The sequence below is a fragment of the Prosopis cineraria genome, unplaced genomic scaffold, assembly GCF_029017545.1.
Source record: "Prosopis cineraria cultivar Desert tree isolate PC_DT_omini unplaced genomic scaffold, ASM2901754v1 PC12, whole genome shotgun sequence".
NCBI lineage: Eukaryota > Viridiplantae > Streptophyta > Magnoliopsida > Fabales > Fabaceae > Prosopis > Prosopis cineraria.
Genome location: NW_026555343.1, coordinates 3965474 through 3990992, shown reverse-complemented (window position 1 = coordinate 3990992; position 25519 = coordinate 3965474).

Below are 25519 nucleotides of genomic sequence, written 5' to 3'. Positions count from 1 at the left end.
CGTTATTCTCCTAAACTGAAAAACAATAATGTTCCCTGTAAATAATCCAAAATATAAAGATCAGAACGACAAGACCTTGTGCGAGATGATTATTATTGCTCTCTATATACTCCAGTAATCAAGTGACGCTTTGGAGTGTAGATATTTTCAAGTTGGGCAACTGTACAGAGCTTAAGCCTCAAATCGTCACTTCAAAATTTAAGGCCTATATTATTTAAAAAATATAACACACATATATACATGCATGAATGATTTTGAAGTGCATCTTATATCCAACTTTAATGTACTCCTCAAAAAGCCAGCTCTGCTGGGAAATAATTCCATTACTCTAATTAAGTTCTTAGCAGGAAATTCTCTCCACAATGAATAACTCAAGATTTCAGCTTACTTGGTAATTTGTAATTACACTAATTGATATATTACTATTATGTACATTTACGTGATTATACATGTAGGCTCTTTTTTCTTTTTTGGGTTTAACTCATTGAGGAATTGGAATTAAATTAGTTTGAAATCTCAAATTTGAGTCTAGAAACATACAGTCATGTTAAATAAAACTGTCAAAAACATGTTGAAATACTTGTAAGACCTTCATTGGAAAGAACAATCTCGCATAGCGAGAACTCATATTAGTTTATGCAAGTGGTTCCGATATTATAGGTTTCACAAGATAACAAGCGATAGAAACATGTGGGCACTTTTTATAGTTGAGAAATGTTGAGCGATTCAATTTAGGAATGCGGATTATTATCTCACGGTCTATAGGAAAACGGGAGAGGGGTCTCCATTTTTTTCCCTCCATTTTCCTTCCTCCAATTCTCCTATCCTCATCATTCAAATTATTTTATTAAATAATTTTTTTAAATGATAAAATTAATGAATGGTGGGGATGAGAGAAGTGGAGGAAAGTGAAGGAAAAAAAAATGGAGAGATCTTCTTTCCATAAAAAAACAGAGAGATCGATTATTAAAAAAAAAAGGAGGAAAATTTTAAGTTTTTCCGTTTCAGTTTATTTTTTCAATCAACTTGATGAACTCCAATTCCGGTCAACATTTACTACTTTAATTTTAAGCGCAGAAAGCAGTGGTTTCAACTTTTACTTTTTCTTTTCTTTCTTCTGTTACTTTATATATCAATATACAAAGTTAAAAAAAAAAAGTTTTTCCTCTCCTCAAAATATCATTTTTTTTCCTCGGGATGTAATAAGTGGCAACTTTTTCCACAGTATCGTGTTTGTTTACAACGAGAAGGCTCTGAACTTTTGGGAAACGTGAAAGGGGAAGGAAGGTATAGGCAAAAAAAGCTTTCATATTTTCTGCAACGGTTAAAGTTGTAAAGCTTACATTTATAAATTATTGTAGCTCATGCATTCTGGATTTTTCATGTATAATAAATGGCACCCACAGACCCTATTTGGCTATATATTGTTATGCAAAAGTTGTTCTGGATTACATTATTTAATCCAAATAATTGTAACTTTCATTATTCTTTTTTTTTTTTTTATGACAAAGGAGTAGCAAAAGCTACCTAAACAAGTTGCGAGGTAGTCCTAGACGGCCAATCCTTATCAAGAATTCTCTGTAGGTCATCCGACGGGTGTGAGAATTTCATAAAACCAGGAGCGACTCCAAGTCCTTGTTTCGCTAAGCTGTCAGCAGCCATATTGTGTTCGCGTCTAACATGCTGAAGTTTCACATCCCACTCTCGTCTCATGATTTGATGAGTCTCTTGGATGATGCCCAAGTCATGATGTTCCGAGTTCAGTTCCTTAAGTATAGCTGCTAAGGCATCTGTGGAATTTGACTCCAGAATAACTTTTTTATATTCAGCGTCCCATGTAGAATTCAAACCTAATAAAGAAGCCCACAGTTCTACTGTCATGCTGTTTGCTTCCTGAAGACGACATACGAACCCAAAGATTAGCTGTCCGTCCTCATTCCGCAGTAGACCACCATAGGCCGACCCCCTCCATGTCGTGCTGGCAGCTCCGTCCACATTAAGCTTCAACCAGCCCTTTGCTGGTGGAACCCAACCACTGTTGGCGCTCACCTCAACTAGCTTAGCAGGTAAATGTCCCCTTAATTTGGAATGGGCTTCCATAGTAGCCTCAACCATAGCTCGAGCCTTAGGGATGATGTCATATAATCGAGTTTGTTTCGTTTCAAACACAAATATGTTTTTGCGATGCCAAAGATTCCAACAGATGATGGTGAAAAGGGCGCTCCAGTCAGTTTGATCACTGTGCCAACGCTTCGAGATGTTCAACAAGATCCGGTCTTTAAGACCAGCCGCAACAAAACTCCGCCATATAGAAGACGGGACCAACGAACGCCAGAGGTCTTTAGTGTGAGCACAGTCACGAAGAACATGCAGAATCTCTTCCGTTTCCTCCTTACACAGCAGACAACGCTCGTCATTTCCCAGACCACGCTCCTTTTTGGCAGCATTAGTGAGGAGGCTACCTCTAAAAGCTAGCCACAAGAACGTACGGCATCGCTGTGGAACTTTAATACGCCATATATGATTCCACTCGTGTCCAAAGTTGTGCTCGTTGTGAGAAAGCATGTTGTACACGGATTTGACTGAGAACATACCATCTTGTTCCCCTTTCCAGCGTAACACAGTACCATTATTCACCCGTTCTAAGCCAGCAGACACTTTATCCTAAGTCTTCTTGATTCCAGCCCACACATTAGACCCTGGCCGTTTAGGATTGATTTTGGGAATCAAGTCATCACCATACCGACACTTGTTTCTCAACACTTGAGCCCAAAACTCATCCTTCTTTTTGCAAAGACCCCATCCCAGTTTCATAAGGAACGCTTGGTTCTGGAGTTTTACTTGTCTCAACCTAAGTCCACCTTGTTTCTTAGGTTTACACACCTTATCCCAAGCAACAAGATGTATCTTCCTCTGATTATTTGAACTTCCCCATAAAAATTTATGGTTGCATTGATCTAACACATCACAGGTATTCAGGGGAAAGGAGGCGTTTTGCATAACGCGGCCTGGAATTGCAGAAATCACCGTAGAAATCAAGGTTGAACGTCCTGCAAGGGATAACGAAGTGGGTTGCCATCTGGAGAGGCGGGACTTAACTTTATCCACAGTCTCTTGAAAGGTATCTTTGGTTACTCTTTTATGTACCATTGGGACTCTAAGATACTTACCCAAGTCCATGGTGCGTGAGAAACCCAGATACTCACTAATTTGTGCACTCCTAGTACGATTAACATTGTCAGAGAAAAACATATGAGTTTTAGCCTAGTTAACCTTGAGACCAGAGGCTTCACAAAATATATTGAGATAAGAATTAATAATCTCTGCTTGTTGAAGACTTGCTTCTGCAAATAATATAATATCATCTGCAAAAAAAAAGTGAGAAATTAGGGGTCTAATTTTAGTAAGTTTGATTGGTAGCCAATCACCCGAACTAAGATGAGACTGGATCAAGTGGGCTAGTTTCTTTATACAAATAATGCACAAATAAGGGGACATGGGGTCTCCTTGTCTGAATCCTCTAGAGGGAGTAATCGTTTCCGCTTTAGTGTCATTCCAAAGAACTTGCATATTAGATATAGTAATAGCCAAAACAATAACATTGATAAGATTCTGTGGGATTTTCAACTCTTCTAAACAGGTCTTTGCAAAATTCCAATTCACACAATCATAGGCTTTCTCCAGATTAATTTTAATAGCCATAAACCCTTTCTTTCCTTTTATATTTCTTATAGAATGTATAACTTCTTGTGTGACAATAATATTATCAGAGCTATGTCACCCCAGAATAAAACTACTCTGGTTTAGGCAAACAACATGAGGAAGAAAAGTTCGAAGCCTCTTGGAGACCACCTTCATAATAACTTTATATATCATATTACATAAGCTAATAGGTCTCAAGTCGTGAACAGTCTCAGGTGAGGTCTTCTTGGGGATAAGAACAATAAAAGTCTCATTAATATCATGTATACTAGCTGGATGGTCAGAGGCAAACTTCACTAACTCTGCAACAGAAGGGCCAATAGTATCCCATTGGTTGTGGTAAAATAGAGCATTTAACCCATCGGGCCTAAGGGATCTCAAGGGCCAATATCAAACACAGCTGATTTTATTTCAGTTTCTGTAACATTAGAAGAGTATTGCTTGAGAATATTTTTCATCCATAGGAGGATAAGATATATTGCAAGTGATAGCTACTCGATTTTTCCATTCTTCAGTAAATAAGGAGGAGAAAAACTTAGTCATATTTCTCCCCAAAACCTCTTGTTCATAGCACCATTCACCATCTTCATCCCGAAGGGCTTCCACCTTATTAATCTTCTTTCTATGATTAGCATAAGAGTGAAAGAATTTGGTATTCCGATCACCAAAAGCATGCCATTTTAAATGTGCTTTTTGGGCCTAAAGTAAAGAGTCTTGTATAATAACATCTTCTAACTCCTTCCATAGTTGGAATTGGAGCTTTTTGAAATAATCAACATAACGCCCTCTGCCAATAGCTCGTGAGACACCATCAAGTCTTCTCATTATACATTTCTTTCAAATTTTTGTATGCCAAACACATTCGTGTTCTAAGCTTTGCAACACTCAGTGAAGTAGGTAACATTATTCACCCAGCCACATTGAGGATCCTATAAATTCTTTACAAGATCGTTGAACCCCTCATGCAACACCCAATATGCTATAAAATGGAAGGGATGTTTGCCATGCAAGGTAACGTTAATGTTGCACTTTAATAGGATGGGTCTGTGATCAAACTTAAAATTAAGAAGATGAGTCATGCCTGCATTTAAAAATAGATTAAACCATTTTTCATTAGCCCCAAAACGATCAAGACAAGCCTTTGATTGCCCATGCTTCTAGGAGCAAGGTGGTCTAGTAAAGCCCAAATCCACCAATAAAGATTCATCAAGCCAGTTTACAAACTCTATCAGTAAAAATATGTGAAGTTTCAATCGAATGACGTTCACTTCCTAAGACTGTAGCATTAAAATCGCCCCTAAGCACCCATGCTTCCTGATTAACTTGGCTTTTCAGTAGGCTGAGCTCAAGGCCAGAGTTCTTTACGTTTCATAGCTATGGGACTTGCATAAACAACTGTGAAGAACCAGCTTTTATTATTAAAGGTTTGTATTCTCAAATGCATAAACTGGTGAGATGATGAGATATTACTTTAACACTCTTAAATACCTTATCCCAAAGACACCAAATACCACCACTAAATCCTTTTGCATCCACAAAGTTAAAATAAGAGAAGCCTAGATTCTTAATAGTCTCAGAGGCTTTCTTGTTAGTAGCATGAGTTTCAACAATAGCTAAAAAGTCAAGATGGTAATGTTTTTTAAGGTCACGTATGAGGCTACGAAAAGATTTCATACTTGTACCACGAGAGTTCCATATCATACAATTCATGGGGAAACAGTATTCAAAAGGAGTGCTTGCCTCTTAGTAATTAAACTGACTTGGTGATCCATGTGTGTATCCTGGTTAGAAACATTAGTTTCGAGCATCCAAGTATTGCTCGTGGTTTGCTCGTCACACAGAGTTTATGACATCCTGGACTTGGCCTTCCTGACCACCACCATTGTCATTACTTTGGACTTCCAGCTTCATGCGATTTAAACTATTTAGACCAACTTGATTTTCCTCTCCATGATTTTACAGTAATCTTATGGGTGACTCAGTGGAAAGAGGGCTAAAATAATTGCTAGATGGTGTGGACCTAGAAGAAGAGCCTACTTGTTTGGATAATTTTATTTTAACCACATTTCTTCCTGAGGCATAATTTTCTTTTCCATTAGGATGCACACATGCATTACCCTTTCGTTTCCTACCTATTGGGACCTTTTCTTCCTTCTTTTAGACTCACCCATTCACTTCTGCTCCAAAAAGATGCTTCCCTTTGTCCCTTTTACCACCATTTGGTTGATCTGCATTAACTACTCTTAGCCCGGATGTCCTTGAAATTTGTTGTCCCTCCCTAAGATTACCTTTGTTATGTTGACTACTAGAGATTCCCTGTTTATCATATCCTTTTGAGTTCTCATTCAGATCAGATCTGCAAAAATCTCTGTAGACTAGATTTTTTGGCCTAAATTTCATAACCTAAATTCCTCTTTCTATAGAATCCCCCGCTGTGGTCTCCGCCGTATTTCGGCCAAGCGTTGTCGGCGGTCGAGCTCGGTTCTGAATCTATTTCTTCAATGACCCTTCTGTCTGAGATTGCGAATACGTTTGTGGTGTCACCACCTCGACTGTATCATGTTAAAGGCACTCAGGCACTTAGTGCCCATATATACTTCTTACACATAAAGCATACTTGATGTAGTCCTTCATAAATAATGACTCTATCCTCACCAAATGCCTCGAATGTAGGAAAGAGGGCCTGTTAAAGATCCACCTCAACACCAATAAAAGCAAACCCACCTTTAGAGTGTTTTCCCGATCATATTACTAATCCTCCAAAGTGACTCAACCCCATAGAATTCCACCGGGAGGTCTAGAATACAAACCCACACAGCAATACATCTCTACATGTCAGCCTTCCACGGATTGAAGTTTGGTCACCATTATTGAACCAATAAATAGTGATCATCAATCATCCAAAGCCCTTATTGGAAAGCATAGTCTCTGTCCTCCTTATTCATAAACAAAACAATATGATAACCATTATTCAAATGAGTAATCTTAATGGGTTCATTTGGTTTCCACATCCTATTAATCCGAATCTCTAAGACGCGTTTACTAATAGACAAACCAAGCAACTTGATGATAAGGGAGTTAGCCCATGGTTTACACCATGTTACATATTCATCAGCAGTAAATTGAAGTTTCGGTATCTTTACTCTGCCTGTAACCCTAGTATCCTCATCCTCCATCATGACTTCTAGACTTTTCATCTAATTAGCCTTCTCATTTTTCTTATGGAAATATGATTTCCAGCCCTGAACAATATCATCTTTAGCCTCATGTTTTATCAAAAAACTAGATCCACTCAAGGATAGAAGTTTATCCTTAAAAGACATAAGTAGAGGACGTCTCCTCCCTCCATGAGTTCCACCCTCTGTTTCCTTCCTTTCATAGCTATTAACTCCCACACCACTAGTGAAGACCAACTCTGGCACGTTGAGGTCCAGACCAGTCCCACCCTTATAACGTACTCTACCTCCACCACTGTCCCCTCCACACCCCTCCTCAGCTCCGTCGCACACTCTCATCTTTATTACAGGGTAAATTTTGTTACTTTCAATTGTAGCTTTCATTATTCTAGTGGACAAGCAAAACCAAAAAAAGGAAAACAGAAGAGACGAATTCCATTTAATTTGTTCATCAATTATGCATTCTTGTGCGTTTCTTTCTGCGGCACAAGAATAATTAATTAATTAATGAATATGCATAAAGTCATAAAGATGACTGATTTCAGTAATAATCAGCTCATATTTTTCTACATATTTTCTTCTAAATGCTAATTCTACTCTCCTTACACACAAAATTGAAAATAAATTTTCCAAGAGAGGCAGATTTTTTTTTTAAAAAATGTATCTTATATATAAAGTACCTTAAACTGGATGATAACGGGCAAACACCACCATATTTTAATTCAAAATCTCAAAGTTCAAGTCCACTCATACATTAATATTCTATATAGAAGCTTTTTGTACATATTTTATCTTATAAGAAATGGATAAAGTTTACATTCAAATGAACTCAAATTCAAGAATTAACATTTAAATAGATATAGCTTCTTCCACTAGGACTAACATTGATTAGTGAATATATGTTGATTAATTGTTTATGAATGATAAATCATACTCATAACGTACATCAACATTTTTTTGTCCAATTAAACTATCAAACTATAGTAAGACTAAAAAGGTGAATAAATTAAATAAAAATATATAGCCCATAAGGAAGTTGACATTAATTTTTTAAACTGAATAAAAATTATTTTTACAAAAACAAGAGTAAAAAAAAATTCAAAACAATCTACCATTTCAAGTTCTGAATTAATTTTGGGTTTGTCAAAATGGTACCCAATCCTTAAAATAGGTTAACAATTCAAATCGAGTTGCTTTTTTATCTAGGTGGTAGTTCAACTAGTCTAATCATGTGAGTTAATTCGGTTCTTAAAACACAATAAAAATGTAAGAAATGGGAAGATGATGCGCATATGATTAATATTAAATGACAAAAGCATGGTCCGCACTATCTTGAGATTTTGTACACTCAAGCAATCATGCACTACCACAAGCAGCAAGCAAATATTGGTTTGATGTGAGGTTCTTGTCATTCATCGACCATGCAACACCAATAAAGGCTATGTAGTAGCCAGTGATGCCGGAGTGTGGGGTCCGCAGAAAGTTTAACTATTGGCTCATGATCAATTAATCGGATGCAAAAGTATTATTATTGTTATTACTACCACTAATTTAATTAATGAATTAATGCTAAAGAAATGTCAGTTGCCCTCAACTACTTGATAGTTTGGTGTCTTCACTATTTCTTAATTAACGTTGGGTAGTGATGCTTCATCCACCATTTAATCATATGTCTCCTCGTCTATCCTTGATTGTCTTTCCAATAGATTTGTCCTGCCTTCTGTCATCTTCTGGCCCTTGGTTTGATTAGGATGATATAACCAAAACTTCTAACATTTCCCAGTGTTTGCTTTGTTATTAAATTATATTTTTCTAAACATCGCAGCTTGAAAAATATTTTCTATTTTGCGTTTTACTCCCACGAAAACTGTACTAATTAAAATATTAGAATTATCCAAACTGTACAGGTTATATTTAATTTGAACGGATACAAATGTCAAAAAATAAATTATTGAAGTTTCTTAGAAACTAATTAATTTCTATATATTCTTTATTTTCTGTTCACCAAATCCATTATGCGAGATAAAACTGCTAGCTTTTGTTATAGTATACACATCAAGTAATTTGCAGGTGTTTTATATTCATGTAGAATAAAAAATATATATATTAGGTACTCTAATCGCAAAGTTACTTCGTTGTTGTAATTCGAACTGAAGTTAAGTTGGCGTTAATTCGTGTATTAGGTACTCTAATTGGATTGGGCTTGGGCCACTATAAATTATCTAATAATTGACATATATGGGCTGGGCCTCATATCTATCCATGAAGTTCTTATGACCCAATAAAGCAAATGGACCTATGTTGATTCCTGTTTTCGTTGTTCAGTCCTTGTCCTCAGAGTTTGTATTCGACAAATGGATTTCTTTTCTTCCCCCCCCCCCCCCTTTTTTTTCATATTGTATCTGGTATCCTGGGTTTGCCAGAGTCCAGTTAAAGGAACTTAACGAAGATCCAAACTAATCTGAATTGGGATCTTGTGAGATCCTTTCGAGCAGCAATCTCTCACTCTGATGAATATTTAACACCGCTGTATTTCCAGTATTTAACTTGAGATCTTTAATCAGTTAAATTGGTTTAATTTTCTTACCAATTGAAACAAATAGATTTTTTTCATGGAGCTAAAGGATTAGATCTGAGTTTTGAAGCTGAAGACTATGAAAGAGTCAATCAAGTTAAGCATGATGCTGAAACAGAACAAAGTTTACTAGATTTGAAAAAGAAGGAAGCAAAGCAACATTAAAATGCCTTAATTTAATTTTAAGAGAATAAATGAAAAAAAAATCAAATATATGTCGTTATGTTCTTTCATCTGTCCCCATGCACTCCCCTAAGAAATACTGTGCTTTGGCACAATCAATATTATCGCGACTCCATAATAAATGCCTGATGAGTCAATCAATTATAAAAGAATAAGTTAAAAAGATGATAGAAGAGTACGCATGAATATTTTATTAATTTTAATTATAAGTCATTTTTAACATATTCTATCAGAATTAAAAAAAATATTAAAATTAATTAATTTTATCAAAAAATTAATAAATTTTTAACTTTATTCTTATTAATTATATATGTATATATATTAATAATATATTTTTTCTCACTAACAGGGGATAAAAGGATAAAATTGTACTAAAAGAAGTTGATACTAGTGGAATAGGCTGTGATTGCTTAAGCGCAAGGCTCGAGTTCAAGTGCGTGTAAAATCAAAAAATGTTTTTGTCAAGAGTTACCTCCAATTAAATTCAACAATATTTAAATATGACTCAAACAGATAGCCATATAAAAAAAAGAAGAAACTTGTGATAAATAAAATAACATGCTTTATAAATAGGACAAAAAAATTATTCTATAAAAAATAGGATCTGACGGAGTAATTGCGTAATTTCAATATCTAATATGATAATGCCATTCTTTGGCGTTGCATTCCAACACGTTACTCTTAATTATTTCTTAAAAAACTGAGTTGTGAGACATGTAATCTGACTTGCAACTTCAAATTGAATTATGGAATAACACACTAGTTGTTCTGGCATAAAGAAGTTAAAACATTTTTCTTCAGTCAAAATACCGATATTTGTCCTAAAGCAGCAAGACAACATAGGTTCTAATTAAAGTCCCATAATTAATGTTCCACGGCTCTCCTAGCTTGTTTGCTAGAAATGCAATATGACAAATTAAAGCAGATGAACCCAGCAATCTGATTATTTATATATCAAGTGAAATTGACGAGAAATCATTGGAGAAAACTAAACAAAGGGCGTGACACTCACTTTGATTGCAACTAGTTGCTGATTAATAGCATTTTGATCAGAAGAATTCAATGGGAGAAGCAAGCTTTGCTAAAGCCAAACTGATTCGTCAAGCATCAGCAGATGCTAAGTTCTTAAGAAACCTGACCCAGAAACCTCCTATTATTGGGAAAGAGAATCATCATCAACAGGATCTTTCTTCTGATTCATTTTATCTGAGTCGATCTCAATCTGTGAGGTCACAGAATCAGCAAGAATTATATGCAGCTTACAGACAGAAATACCTCGTAATGTATAGTCCATTCAGGGAAGATCAGTCAGAGACGAAGAAGGAAAAAAAGCACAAGTGGTTCAGCAACTGGAAGAAGAAAGACAATCGGTCATCTTCAGAAGATCATAATAATATTACCATCAACAATATCCTCTCTTGCTTGTATCTTCCAAAAATTGTGTAGATATGTGTGATGCTCCTCCTGCCCTTAGAAACTTTACTTTCTTATTCGTTTCTTTCTATGAATTCCATAATTGGGTAAGTCTATTATTCTTTTAATCGTTATATATATGTGTGGCGCCCCTCTAAGCCATAAACTTTGAAGCTACCCATCATGCGCGTACGTGCTGCATAAATAAGCATGCATGTTCATTGGAAATTGTTCTTTTATTGTCAGTTTTATTGGTTCATAAAATTATATTGGCAAAAAAAAAAAGAAAAGAAAATTAGGGCATCCCAATGTATAATACTGCAACATTGAAAATTATAACTTAATAAAAAATCTCAGCATATATATACAAGAATGAGAAACTCTCAGCATATATATACACTTCTAAAAAAAATTATAAGAAATCCAAATCGACAGAGCATGGTTAGAACTGATAATTAGAGTCATTCCTTAGAGTATCGGGCTTTAAAAGGGTTGGGTCTATAAACTTGTTTTTTATTTTTTATTTTTTGAAGGAAGCTCATTTCTAAAACCCAGTTCTAGTATATTTTGAGCCTAAATGGATTGGCCTGACAAGGTAGACTCATTTTTCTTGCTCTAATTGCATCAAAAATATTTTTAAAAATAATTTTTAAAAGATTCTTTTATATTTTATAATTTTAATTTTATGAAACAAGAAATGAAATATTTAATAAAAATAAAACAAAGAAATTGAAGGTTTAGACGATTGAAGAGGGCACATGGAAACTCGGGAGTTGAATAATTAAATTTGAAAGAGCCATTGCGTCCATCCTATTCGTCCATGGTAGTCATTCATAATTTTTGCAACTGGTCTGGTTCGGCCTCACGGTTAACATTCAGAAATATTCCTTGCTCCTTAGTCCTACCTATTCTTTGGAACTCAAACAAGAGATTGCTGATTTTTTTGGCATTTGACCAACTGATTCTTTTGGTAAATATATTAGCACATACTTGGATTGATGCTAAGCAAGACAAATCTTTAATTGTTTTTTTTTTTTTCCAGATCATGGAATCTATTGAAAGAAGAATTGCTTCTTGGAAGCTAAAATTGCCTTCTCAAGCTTCTAGATTGACTCTCATCAAATCAATTCTCTCTACATCTGATATTTACACTCTCTCATGTATTAAACTTTCAAATCATCATTGTGATACCATTGATGCAAAAGTCACTTATTTCTTCTAGAAAACATTCATCTTGTCAAAAGGAAAATTCTTTTTTTCTCCTACCAAAGAGGGTGGTCTTGGTTTAAGAAACACTAAAAACATGAATTTGGCTCTTTTGGCCAAGCAGATTTGGTGAGTGTTTAGTGCTGAGGAGCATTCTCTTCTAGGTATGTAACATGATCAAAATCAAATATTTTGAGAACTCTAAGGGACTATTATTCAAAGTACATCACAATGCCTCTTGGTCTTGGAAGGGTATCTTCAAAGCTTTCGACCTTATCAAGAAGCATCTTTCTTGGCATGTTGGAAGTGAAGACTGTATCTCTCTCTCTCTCTCTCTCTCTCTCTCTCATGAATGTTGATGGAAGCTAAACAATGTGGATCTAGCTAGTAAACTATGAATTTCTAAGGTCTCTGACTTAATCATTGCAAACTCATTCCCTTGGATAGTGGCTAAATGGAACTCTTCTCTCAATCTTTATGCTGGGGATGATGCAAGTTTGATCGTGAAGACATAAATTTCTTTTACTAAATTGAAAGACTTCCTTATTTGGGCACCTGGTGTTTATTAACCTCTAGAATTTCATGTCATTTGAGTGCATTTTCCTTATGTTCCAATAGATTTTGGGCTCAATTATATATCTTGCTTTGTATTTTCACATTAGGTTTTAATTTAACTTTTTGATTAATTTTGTGTTATTTTAGTTTCAAGTTTGATTATGTGCATTTTTTGACTTTTGTTAGTGTTTTTAAAAGGCTTGGAGATGATGAAATCATATGTAAAAAGGAGTTGTCGCGTTAATTGGTAAAGAGTGCAAAAATTATCCAAAGTCATTCCAAAGTCACAACTTTGTTCATGACTTTATCCATTGTCATAAAAAAACTACGTTTTATTAATTTGAAATTGATTGGGTATGATACTTATATACTGCTAGCTCAACCTAAAATGCATTATTCACAGTTTGAGATATATTTAGAACTTGAGTGTGCTAGGGTTTAGGCATTAGAAGAGCTTGGAGCAAGAGATTGGAGTTTTGAAGATATTTGGATCTCCTTTTCTTTGTTTTTTCTATTTCTCTTTCCTTTCCTCTCTTATATTCTAATATGGGTCCAAATATTTTGTGTATTTATAGCTTTTGAATGATTATGAGTTGCTAAAACCTTTGTTCTAGAATTATTTGAAATCTTTGTATGGATTAACACTAATTTTTTTCTCTCTTTGTGACTAATGATATATAAGTATTTATTTTAGTCTTTTGATCTCTTAAAGCTTTTAAGTGATTAGCCACCATTTAGATATTGGGTTTACTTGATTGATACTTGAAAGGGTTAGATTGGCTGAAGAACTTGGATAAAATAATGTAAAAACTTAAAATTTGTATGTTGAATGGATAATTTTGTTAGTAAGATAGAGATATACTTATTAACCTTGTATAGTCACATTAGGGTTGATGCTTAAAATTTGGTTGTATTGATTGCAACAAGAGATTGGGCAATTAATTTAACTAAATACTTATTCATAACTTAAGAGAGCTTATTTAAGTATTTTTAAAACTTTAGGTTAGCACTTATTTTCATTAAAAACATTTATGAGATAGAGTAATTTTGATGTTATAAGATACAAGGGGGTAAACAATCCTAGGTCTTAATTTATTCTTGAACTTGTAAATCATTTGTTTTTCTTTATTTTTTAGTGTCAATTTAGTTCACAAAATCAACTTCACCTAATTATGCTTCGCTCAACTTAATTAAATCTGCTTAGTCTTTTGCTTATCATCTTTTTCAAACAAATCTCCTTAGAAATAATACTTTACTCACATTATATTTGTCACACCCAAAAATGCAACACGGACGGTGAGTGAGAGCAAAGGTTTTAGCCTTTGAGGCAAAAACCGGTTGAATGGGTGTCGCCACCAAAATTTTGAGGAAAATTTTGAAAAACTAATTAAAGGAGAATAAGGATGGTCTACAAAATAGAAAATAAGTTTGGGAGTTGATTGAGTGTGAGGAAGGTATTAGGTACCCCATAACACCCGTTCGTGAGAACGGTTACCTAAAGTTTGTTGTGCTAAATTAATATGGCTTTACAATTATTTTAATTATCCCTTTTTTATTCACATATTTTAAAAAAATGATAATAATAAAATGGAAAATTTATTTATTTATGAGGAAAGACTTGACTCAAAATCTGACTTTGAGGCCTACGTATCCTGTGATGGGGATCAAAGTCCACGTAGTTTGAAATTAAAAATTATTGGTGAAAATATTTTTTTTTGAAAAGAAATTAATTAAAAATAATTCACTATTTTGCAAACAAAGTAATTTCTAAAATTTTGATATGTATGTTTTAAATGGCAAAAAATAATTTAATTTTAATTATTTTCTTAATTTTTGAATTTTGAAATAAGAAAAGAAAAGAGTTTAAATTATTGTTTTTATGTTTTATGATTGAAAATTTAACCGTCATACCTGCAGAACTTTATTGGTTCATACGGTCATGCAATTGTTCTAAATATCTGTGGAGATTTTAAAATTTCACACGATAAAAGAATTTAGCAACTTAATTTATTTATTTATATTCTTATATATATTTTTAAGTATTAATAATAATTTTTAAGCATGTATGTACATATACACTTTTTCAAAAAATATTAATCATCATATCTGTAAAGCCTTATTGACTTATACGGTAATATAATTATCCTAAATATCTATAGAGATTTCAAAATCTCACACGATAAAAGAATTAAATTTATTTAAATATATTTTTATTAATTTACTAGATTTATTATGTATGTATATAATTTACATATTTATTTAAAAACTTAATCGTTATATCTGCAAAGTCTTATTGACTCATATAATAATACGATTATTTTAAAAGTCTACGAAGATTCAAAAATCTCATATGACTAAAAGATATAATTGATAAATGTGATTACAATTTAAATACATTAATTTAATTAATTAATTTTTCTAAATTTTGTATTATATCATTATTTACAAAAATTATTTATTTATTATAAAAATTGAGAATCACTATATCTGTGAGGACTTATTATCCCACACAGTAATATAATTAATTTAAGTCTCTACAAAGATTCTTAAAATCTCACATGGGACTTAAATAAATTATTAATTTAGATTATAAAAAAAATTTAATTTTAATGATGGGCTTTTGAAACCCATATTAACATATAAATTTTACTTTCATATCTGTGAAACCTTATTGATTCACACAATACGAAATTATCCTAAATATCTGTAGAGATTTAAAGTCTCACACAATAAAAAGATTAAATAATATTTACTTTAAATATATTTTAATGCGTAATTATACAATGTATATTTTTAAATATAGAAATGTTAATCGTTATACTTACAAAGCCTTATTGACTCATATGGTAGTATAACTATCCTAAAAGTCTATGAAATTTTAAAAATCTCACGTGACTAAAAGATCTAATTAGACAATATAATTATAATTATAATTATTAATTTAATTAATTAATATTATAAAAATGTTTATTATTTTATTTACAAAATTGATATAAAATGAGAATTGTGATATCTGCGAGGATTTATTTTTTCACATGATAATGCAATTAATTTAGTTCTCCATGAAGATTCTTGAAATCTCATATAAGACTTAAATATTTTATTAATTTAAATTATAAAAAGAGAGTTAATTTTAATGGTGAGCCATTAGAACCTATCTTTAATATACAAGTTAGATTTACACACCTGCAAAATCTTATTGATTTACACAAAGAGGATCATTTTATGGAGATTTTAATTTTCTCTTATGATATAGGTTATTTAAGAACACATTCATTATGTAATCAATATTTTTAGTTTAATAGAATCTAATTGTAAAAGTTTGTTTAAGTTCTAATTATAGGCAGCCAAAGTCAAATTTGTAGTAATATATCCATCACCTTCAATTACAGTATCTTATAACAAGCTATGCATACATGAAGGCTATGAAATGATATAATGTAAGGCTGCATGAAGTTACGAAAACCTGTATTAGAATGAATCTGTGCTGAATGAAGTTGGTGGATCTTTCTATAAGTCCTTAAGCTCCTTCAAGACGCACTTCAAAGCCATATCACTTCCTCCAACTGATGGATTGAATCAGAACCTGCACATTACTGGCAAAACCTTTGGTGCTTGCCTAAAGGTGCCATTGATGATGATGACCCTCTCTTGCCGTACAGATCTCTCATCTTCTTCCTCCCATCGTCTCTAAATCTCTCTCGCTCAAATGATCCGCTGCCTCCATCCTCTTTCTCGGTCCTTGTTCAGTTGCCACTGCTCTCCCTCTCTCGGTCTCTCTTTCGTTCTAACCCCCAGAAGCAAATACCAAGGCCTTTTTGACTCTCCTTCTCAAAACTTCTCTCTCGTCCCTCATCACTGTCACTGCTCTCTCATTTTCCGTCCTCTCTTTTTGACTCTCCTTTTGTTTTTAAAATCTCCTTCTTCACTCGGTCTCCTCTCCCCCTCTCCGTCTCTCTCTTACTTCAGCTTCTAGAACCCAGCTCTCTCATTCTCAGTTTTCTCTCGTCTCTCATCACTGTCACTGCTCTCTCATTTTCCGTCCTCTCTTTTTGATTCTCCTTTTGTTTTTGAAATCTCCTTCTTCACTCGGTCTCCTCTCCCCCTCTCCACCTCTCACTTGCTTCAGCTTCCAAAACCCAGCTCTCTTGTTCTTAATTTTTTCCCATTCCAGCCTCCCTTTTTAAAGCAGAAGAGTTTTTTTTTTTTTTTTTTCAGAGCTTGCGTGTAGCTGTTTGAGCGTGTTGCCTTTCTGCTCTATTTTTCTCACTTTTTCTTTGCCGTTCCGTCTGCTTTCTCTGCTGTTCTGTTTGCTGTGTTCGTGTGTGTCTGGCTCTGTTTCTTTTTGTTTTGTATTTGCAGTGTTTGCGTTTGCTCTCTGCTTTCTTTTATGCTCGTGCGTCTCTAGAGCCTTTAGGGCTTGCTCTTTGCGTCTTTCACTCACAACAAGTAAAGCAAATGGCAAAAAGAAAAAAAAAAAAAACTAGGTCCAAGCTCGTGTGCTGTCTGACTTCGTCTCTCTTTTTTTTCGTGTTGCTTGCTACCTTTGTGTCTGTTGTTTGCTCTTCTGCATTTTTGTTTCTCTCTATCTTTGTTTCTATCTGCTGTTTGCTTTGTGGCCGCAGCTTGCTTTCAGGGTCTTCTCTGCGTGTGTTTCGTGTGTGCATGCTGTTGCGTCTGCTTTCTGTTCTCTGCTCTCCCATTTTTTCTTCTGCCTTTTCGTGTGTGCATGCCTCTTCTTTCCTCATATACATGCATGTGTTTTTCAAAGGGAAGCGGGCACCGTACTCTCTGTCGTTTTTTTTAATTTGTTTTCTAGATTTTTTTAAGTGTTAATCTCAAAAATTAGATTAGAAAAGGAAATCTGATTTTGAGTTGAGCAAGAATATCTTTTATCTCTCTTTTTTAAATGAAAAATAATAAGATTTAAGGAGAGAAATTTTAAGAAGTTGATTCTCAAAAGTTGATTCCCAACATTTTGAATTGTTGAGATAATTTGAAAGAGATTTTTCAAAAACTCAAGCAAGATTTTTTTTAAAATATAATCTTAACAAGGATTAAATTTTGTTTTTGTATTTTTATATTTTTTGGTTTTTTTTCAATGAACTAAAAGAAATAAAATCCTAACCAACAAGAGATTGTCTAAAATAAAATTAAACCTTATCAATTAAATTAAATTTTTTTTCTTTTGAAAATATAATCCTAAAAAAGATTAAATTTTATTTTTATATTTTTATATATTTTTTGGTTATTTATTATTATTTTTGTTAAATTTAAAAAATGTCCGGATAAAATACAGTATTTACAATATTACTTGTCATAACCCGTGCATTTGTAAAGAGTGCAATAGTGTTTACACTATTAAAGAAGGCTCTCAATGAGTACCTACCTCATCTCATGATAGTGCTCTATCTAGAGAAAATATTTGGAGCTTCATTTGAAAGCTTCACCTTCCATTTAAAATTCTCCTTTTCATTTGAAAACTTGCCCATGAAGCTATTCCTATAGGGGATATTTTACAGAGACACCATCTCAACTCCACCATACAATGTGTCTTTGGCTGTGATTCTCTAGAGTCTATCAATCACATTTTTTGTGATTGTCCTCACACTATTTGGTTTGGCTCTATGTCTATGCGCTCCTCTAATTTCTCAATTAGTAGACTTATTCCTTGGATCTTAGAGATCAACAAGATTGGCTCTTGGAAAGCATATTTTTTCTAATCCACTTGATTAAATTCTACAGAAATCAGGATTTGCAAATAGGAAAGATAATTACTGTGGATCAGTTTATTCATCAATTTATGGGAAGGTTTTTTTCCTCACATATGCATGGAATTGGAAGAATATCTACAGTACAAGAACAACTAATTCCTTCGTATTTCAAGAGGAAAGATTCGTGCCTTCTTTGTTTCAGTCTCATATTCAAGTAGATCTTCCTATTTGGACAATCAATCTCCACTTGTTAAAGAAACGAAAAAGAAAAGAAACCCGTTGTGCTGCTCATTTGTCCCTTAATGGTGAAGACTGTGTTGAAGTGATTTTTTGCATATCTGAAACTATTCTCCCTAACTATTCCTATATAACCTTTTGTTTTTGGGCTCTCCTACTTTGGATTTGGAATTTTCTCAAAGGCATTGACACAATCAACAGAGTTTGAATTCCTGTCATGTGTGACACAATATGGGAATTTGCTTTTGCTCACCTCTTTGATCAAGATGTGCTCAGGATGTTACAAGACTTAAATAGGTGTAGAATTCAAAAGGTTGGTCATGATATTCCTGTTCTTCAGACTTTTAATGTTCCTAGTCATTTTGTTAATTTTGTTTTAACGTTAACATTGTAGCTTCTTTTTCTTTTTATTTGTTATTATATTTGCCTTTTTTACCCAAAAAAACAACCCATCATAGTCATTTGGTGGTTAGCATTTGACCTTCACACAAGTATTACAGGGGTTTGTGAATTTTGGGCTTGTGGGCCGTGAAAGTGAAAAGGGCTCGTGTGGGTTTATCAATTGAATATATATTCCAATAGAATATATATTGAATTAATTGTTTTTTTCTTTTTTTTTATTTGAGTATTGCTAGATCTAACAGGTCTTCCAAATTTATTTAGATGAACTCAAATCCAATATCTCGTGCTTATCAACTGATCACAACCCTTTTCATTGAGAACAACACATTTTAGTGTTTTCTTCTCACTTCTTGAACTTGCTTAGTTTTTTCATAATTTTCTTTTATTCCAGTAAAATGCATGTCCTTATCCATTTTGCATGCATGTGATCATTGATTAGCAAGACATTGACATATTTGAAACTTAAGTTGTAGTATATATCCAATAATTCAATAAAATTAAAAAGGCCCAAAAGTCATCGCCTGCAAATTGAAGACAATATATAACAATCTTATTAATTATGAGTTTACATTTTTGTTATTTTTATTTAAAATAAAAAATTATAAAATTTAATATCTATTAATTACTAATATATACAGTTCATATTTAATCAAGTAGGTCTAAATTTAATATTACTTTTTTATAGTTTTTATAAATTATTCATACAAATTTAATTTGGATTGTTTTGAATTTGACAGTATAATAAATTAAAAATTTTAAATTTGAACAATATAGAATAGATCTATATAATTAATTTATAAAAATTATAAAAAATTAATATTAAATTTGGACCAATATGATTAAATATGAACTATACATATTGATAATTAATAGATTTATTCAAAATTTTATAAATTTCTATTTAAAAAAATACTTAAATCTGAATGGTTTATTTTATTTTAGAGGTGATAAACACCCTGGTGACCACGGCCTACTTCTAAGTCCGTTATACATAAAGGATTCTCCTAAAACCTTTGGTGATTTTTTCAATGTTAGAAATTTCATCGATCCAAACATAGATCAAAGAATAATTATCAGATATAGGTCAATTAATTAAAGTTCTAAAAAATGCTTTGCATATGGAACACTCAAAAATGGCCTAGAAAATGTAAAACCCAAAATCTTGAAGAAACTAAAATCAAAATCCTAATAAATCAGATACAAATATATATTCACGCACACAAACAGTACAAATATATAATTGCAAATGCTAATATGTAATTATAAATTTTTCATGCTTGTGTTGTGCGTTTGGACATAGGGCATAGGAGCAAAAATACTTAAGAAATTATTGACCAAGAGTACCAAAAAGCCTAAAGTGAGAAAAAGTATATGAGGACATATGAAGTTAATTTAATCGGTGTATTTGTAATCAAATTGTTAAATTTCAGATCCACAGGGTCAATATTGTTGACTTTTAATGATTTGGTCACAAATACACTGATTAAATTAATTTCATAGGCACTATTATTTTTTTTTATTGTAGGCTATTGTATGCTCCCAACTGATGATTTTTTAGATATTTTTACCCTTTTCTCTTTAATGTATATTTGGTAAAAAGAGAGGAGGTAATTAATTAGTTTGTAATTAGTTTTTCTTGGGCTCGGTACCGTTTTCAACCCAAAAAAGAAAAATTACATTAATGTTATAATCTAATACTCCATCCTTCCATTACCTTCTAGAAGGATTTTTTATTTTTATAAGACACTTAGTATGATGTTAATTATATTTTTTAATATTATTTTTATTTAAACTCATTAATAGAGTTAAGAAAATGAGCCGGCTCTTTGTTTAAGCCTGAGCCCAAAAAGCTTGTTTTCACTCTACCTTGTTATGTAGAGCTTGGTCCTAGAAAGTCATAGGCATTGGGTTGATGCTGAGGACTTCTAGCCCTTTTAATTTGTTTTTTGAATTTTTTTTTTAAAACAAAAATATGAAAATCAAAAGATCAAAAAATAAATAATTAAGTATTAATCCAGCAAAATACCAAGTTATTGTTCAAATTTATAAAATCAAACCAAACAAAGCTAAATAAACTACATAAATCTTCTTTATATATCGATAAAATAATAACACCATAACATTAAAAGCATTGTTATTATCATCATTATCATCTTCATCGCTATCATCTTTGATATCAATAATATTTGATTGTCCTAAGTTGTCTTTTTCACTGATAAAAGTTTCAAGAATTTTTTTTATATAGGGTTTTCTTTTTTCTTTTTACTCTTTTTTATATTTGAATTATCTACCTCCTTATTTATTAAGCATTAATAATTTTTAATGGGCTCTTTGTTTAAACTTATATTCATAACACAATTGTTTGCTTCAGATTCTGGGTGAGCTCCACAAGTCGATTGCTAATCAGAACGTTTCACAAAGAGGGTCAAACCCTCCAGACTCTCCCCGTGAAATTTCAACCCAATCACAAAAGAAATCCACACTAAATTATCTCACGATGATAGATTGTACAGGATGAAAAATTTTAAAAATCTGTGCATTCAAAGCTATTAAAAAAATTTCTCTACCAGCCGGTTTGATGCTTTCTTCCATACCGGACCACAAGCCATTTCTCGGTTGAATCGGTTTGATTGGCATATTTAAAACCATGCCCAACATAATTTATTTTTTTATAATTTTTTCATACTAAACAACCCAATTTTTTATAATTTTTAATTCAATAAACTATAAAAATTGAGTTATTCTGAATAAAAATTTGAGCAACTCACCTGAACTTTTTTTGACAAAAAAATTAAATTGATAATTAAGTGAAAGTTTATAGACTAAAAAATATTACATTTTTTTAAAAAATTGAAGAATTATTTTGTCCTTTTTTTATCTAATTATTTGCTTATACACTTAATCAAATTAAATTAGACAGGCTACAAATAGAAAAAAAAAAAACAAAATTGACTTGAACTTTGGAAATTGTCTTGGTCTATGAATAAATTGTTAAAATAATTAAGAGCTAACCACAATCCTCTGAATATAAAAATGCAGGTCGGTTGCGCTGTCCTATATGCACTAGTACAAAATATCAAATTTATACCCCCATATCTACACCGGTTATAGCGCCTATGGTGTAAAAATCAAAGGCGGTGGCAATTTTGTAAATAAATTTTTTTTCCACCAATATCTACACTGGATATACCTCTAAACCGGTGTAGATACAAACATCTGCACTGGTTCCAATTACACCCGGTGTAGTTACATTAATATCTACACCGGTTCTTTATTAAACTGGTGTAGATATATTTATTTTTTTAAAAAACAATAAATTTCTGAACTCATATCTACACCAGTTTGCCCTATTAATCGGTGTAGATATTGCATTCTCCGCCTCTTCTAAATAGCACTTTCATTTGGAAATTTCATTTTTCAAAATTTTCATCACTCGCGTCGAGAGAGTTTATCATCTTCTAACCCTTCTCGTTCAGGTTTTGTTTCCAAATCTCTGTTACTCTGATCTTCCTCCCACTTATCTCATTCCTTCGCTCTTCTTCCTTCGGCCTGTGCTGTCATTTTGCATCGTCGGTGGCTGTGGGTTGATTGCAGTTGGTGGAGATCGTTCCCTGTGCCAAATTCTTCGAATCCCCTTTCCCTTCTCTGCTAAAATCTCTTTTGCTGTTGAAACACTAGGGCCGAGACGCCCTTCGCCGCTGGTGACTGGTTTGGTGTGAGTGGATAAAGCTTCATCCTTCCCTGTTCATGGCTTGATCGTGAAATCCTCCCTCCTTTTTCGTGTTGTTGTAGTTCTAAGGTCAGCAGCTTTGATCCTTTCTTTATTGTTGTGGATTGAGATTAATTATTTATTGAGTGCTTGCATTATGTCTGAAATCTTGCTTATATTGTGTTTGAAATTTTTCCCTTCTTTTCTCTGCTAATTCGTGTATATCTTAGGGTAATGTATTGATTATTTGTTCCAATCATCTGAGGGCTTAGCCAAATTGCTATTTTTAATTTGTATTTTCATTAGAACTGAACTAGGTATTTTTACATGATTTTAAATTTAAAGGAATTAGGTTGTGCGTATATAAATTTTATTAGGGTAGTTTATTTCCTGTGAATTAAATTGTTGTGGTGACATCATTACTAATTTATTTTCTGTATGCTGGTGGAGTGCTGATAGAGGCCTAAGGCCATTAGGCATTGCATGTGACTTTATTTTATTTAAATGATATTATTTTTTCCTTATATTTTTAATTGTAAATTTATTGAAAAGTCCAACTTTTAGGAGAGACTCTGCCAATTTTTTTTTTAAAATTATTGTTTTGTCCCTCTTTCTTTATAGAAAGGGCCAAAAATATATAGTTGACTTCTTTTTCTCCCTACTTATTAGATAGGAGGGAAGTCAATTCTAAAAAATATTCTCAAAAGATTGAAAATTTCCAAATTAAATTGGAAATTATTGTGTTAGCATGCTTCTTTTTTATTTTTTTTAATATATAACTCTTTGTCTGGCCCTATCATAATGGATTCAGTAATAATCCATGAACTTTGTCATATTTTAGGAAGACAAATTAAACATAGGTCGTAGTTGGATAGATGCCAAATGAACGAGTGCAGAGTATAGTAATGGGGTTAAGGCAACATTGGGGACTCTTCATGTTCGATCTTCATAATAATCATCCTTTAGAAAAGTGAACTGTGTAGTTGTAAACATTAATAAATATATTGTGTGTAGGATTACTTAGTTGACAATTTATATTTTATGTGTTTGGAATTGTACATAATTTTAAATTCATTTGATTTGAACAATATATAATTGTTTAGCTAGCTGATTTTTATTTGGCTATTATATGTTTGATTAATGCAGGATTTAAATTGCAGCCTATAATGGTTGGGGTAAATGAAAAAAATGAAAAATTTTTTACTTAGAAAACAAAAATCTACACCGATTATTGAAATAACAGGTGTAGATATATTATTATCTACACCGGTTCAACGAATAACCGGTATAGATAATAATATATCTACACCTGTTATTTCAATAACCGGTGTAGATATATAGATTATCTACACTTGTTATATTTAGAACCAGTGTAGATAACTTTTAAGAAAATTACATATATATTTTTAATTGATGTTATCTACACCGAATTTTATAACCGGTGTAGATATATCCATTAACTACACTAGTTAAATAATCGGTGTAGATAACTTCATGATATCTACACTGGTACCGGTGTAGATAAGCTATTTTAACCGGTGTAGATTTTCCTGTGTGTACTAGTGATGGTAGAGAAGCTGTTTTCTTTGAATTTTTTTAAAAAGAAAAAAAATAATATTTGGTTCTTATAGTTTCATCAGGTTTTGTTTCAGTCCTCATAGTTTTTTTCCCATGTTTTCAGTTTTTATAGTTTCAGAAAGATTGGATGATTTTTATTTTTCATGTCCCCATAATTTTCATTTTTCAGTGGTTTTAGTTCTTATAGGAATTGAAAACACTAGAAAAAAACTATAAGAACTAAAAACAAAATCTAATAAAACTATAAGAATCAAAAATTATGTTTTTCCTTAAAAAAATGAATCTGTTATTTTTTTTATTTTAAACAACAGGCAATGCCATCATTTAATATAAAATCATTAATGTCAAAAAGGTATCTAAGGACTTTAGAAGAATTATAGCATTTTGAGGGATTGATTGTCATTGATATATTTTGGTGGAATGTTATTGTCATTTTCCCATTTTTCAATGTTAGAAAGCATTATGCTCCCAATTATAAAAACAGTTAGGGCCTAAGCATACAACAACAACAACAACAAACCTTTATCCCACTAGGTAGGGTCGGCTACATGGATTACAAGACGCCATTATGCTCTATCATTTATCAAGCTTTTAGGAATATTATTAATTAAGAGATCGCGTTCAACAACTTCCAAGAGTGTTCTTTTAGGCCTTCCTCTACCTCTCTTAATCGGACTCAAAGTTATATGTTCCACTCTTCTCACTGGTGCCTCCTTTGGTCTTCTTTGTACATACCCAAACCATCTCAATCGATTTTCCACCATTTTTTCCTCAATAGGTGCCACCTTCACTTTTTCGCGTACGTGCTCATTTCGAATTTTATCTTTACGTGTATGTCCGCACATCCATCGTAACATTCTCATCTCTACTACTCCAACTTTATGCTCTTGCTGTCCCGTTAGAACCCAGCATTTACTACTATATAATATTGCCGGTCTGATAGCAGTGCGATAAAACTTTTTTTTAAGTTTATTAGGCACCTTACGGTCACAAATAACTCCTTTAGCTTTTCTCCAATTAAACCACCCAGCTTGAATTCTATGTGAAATATCTCCACTGATTTCGCCAT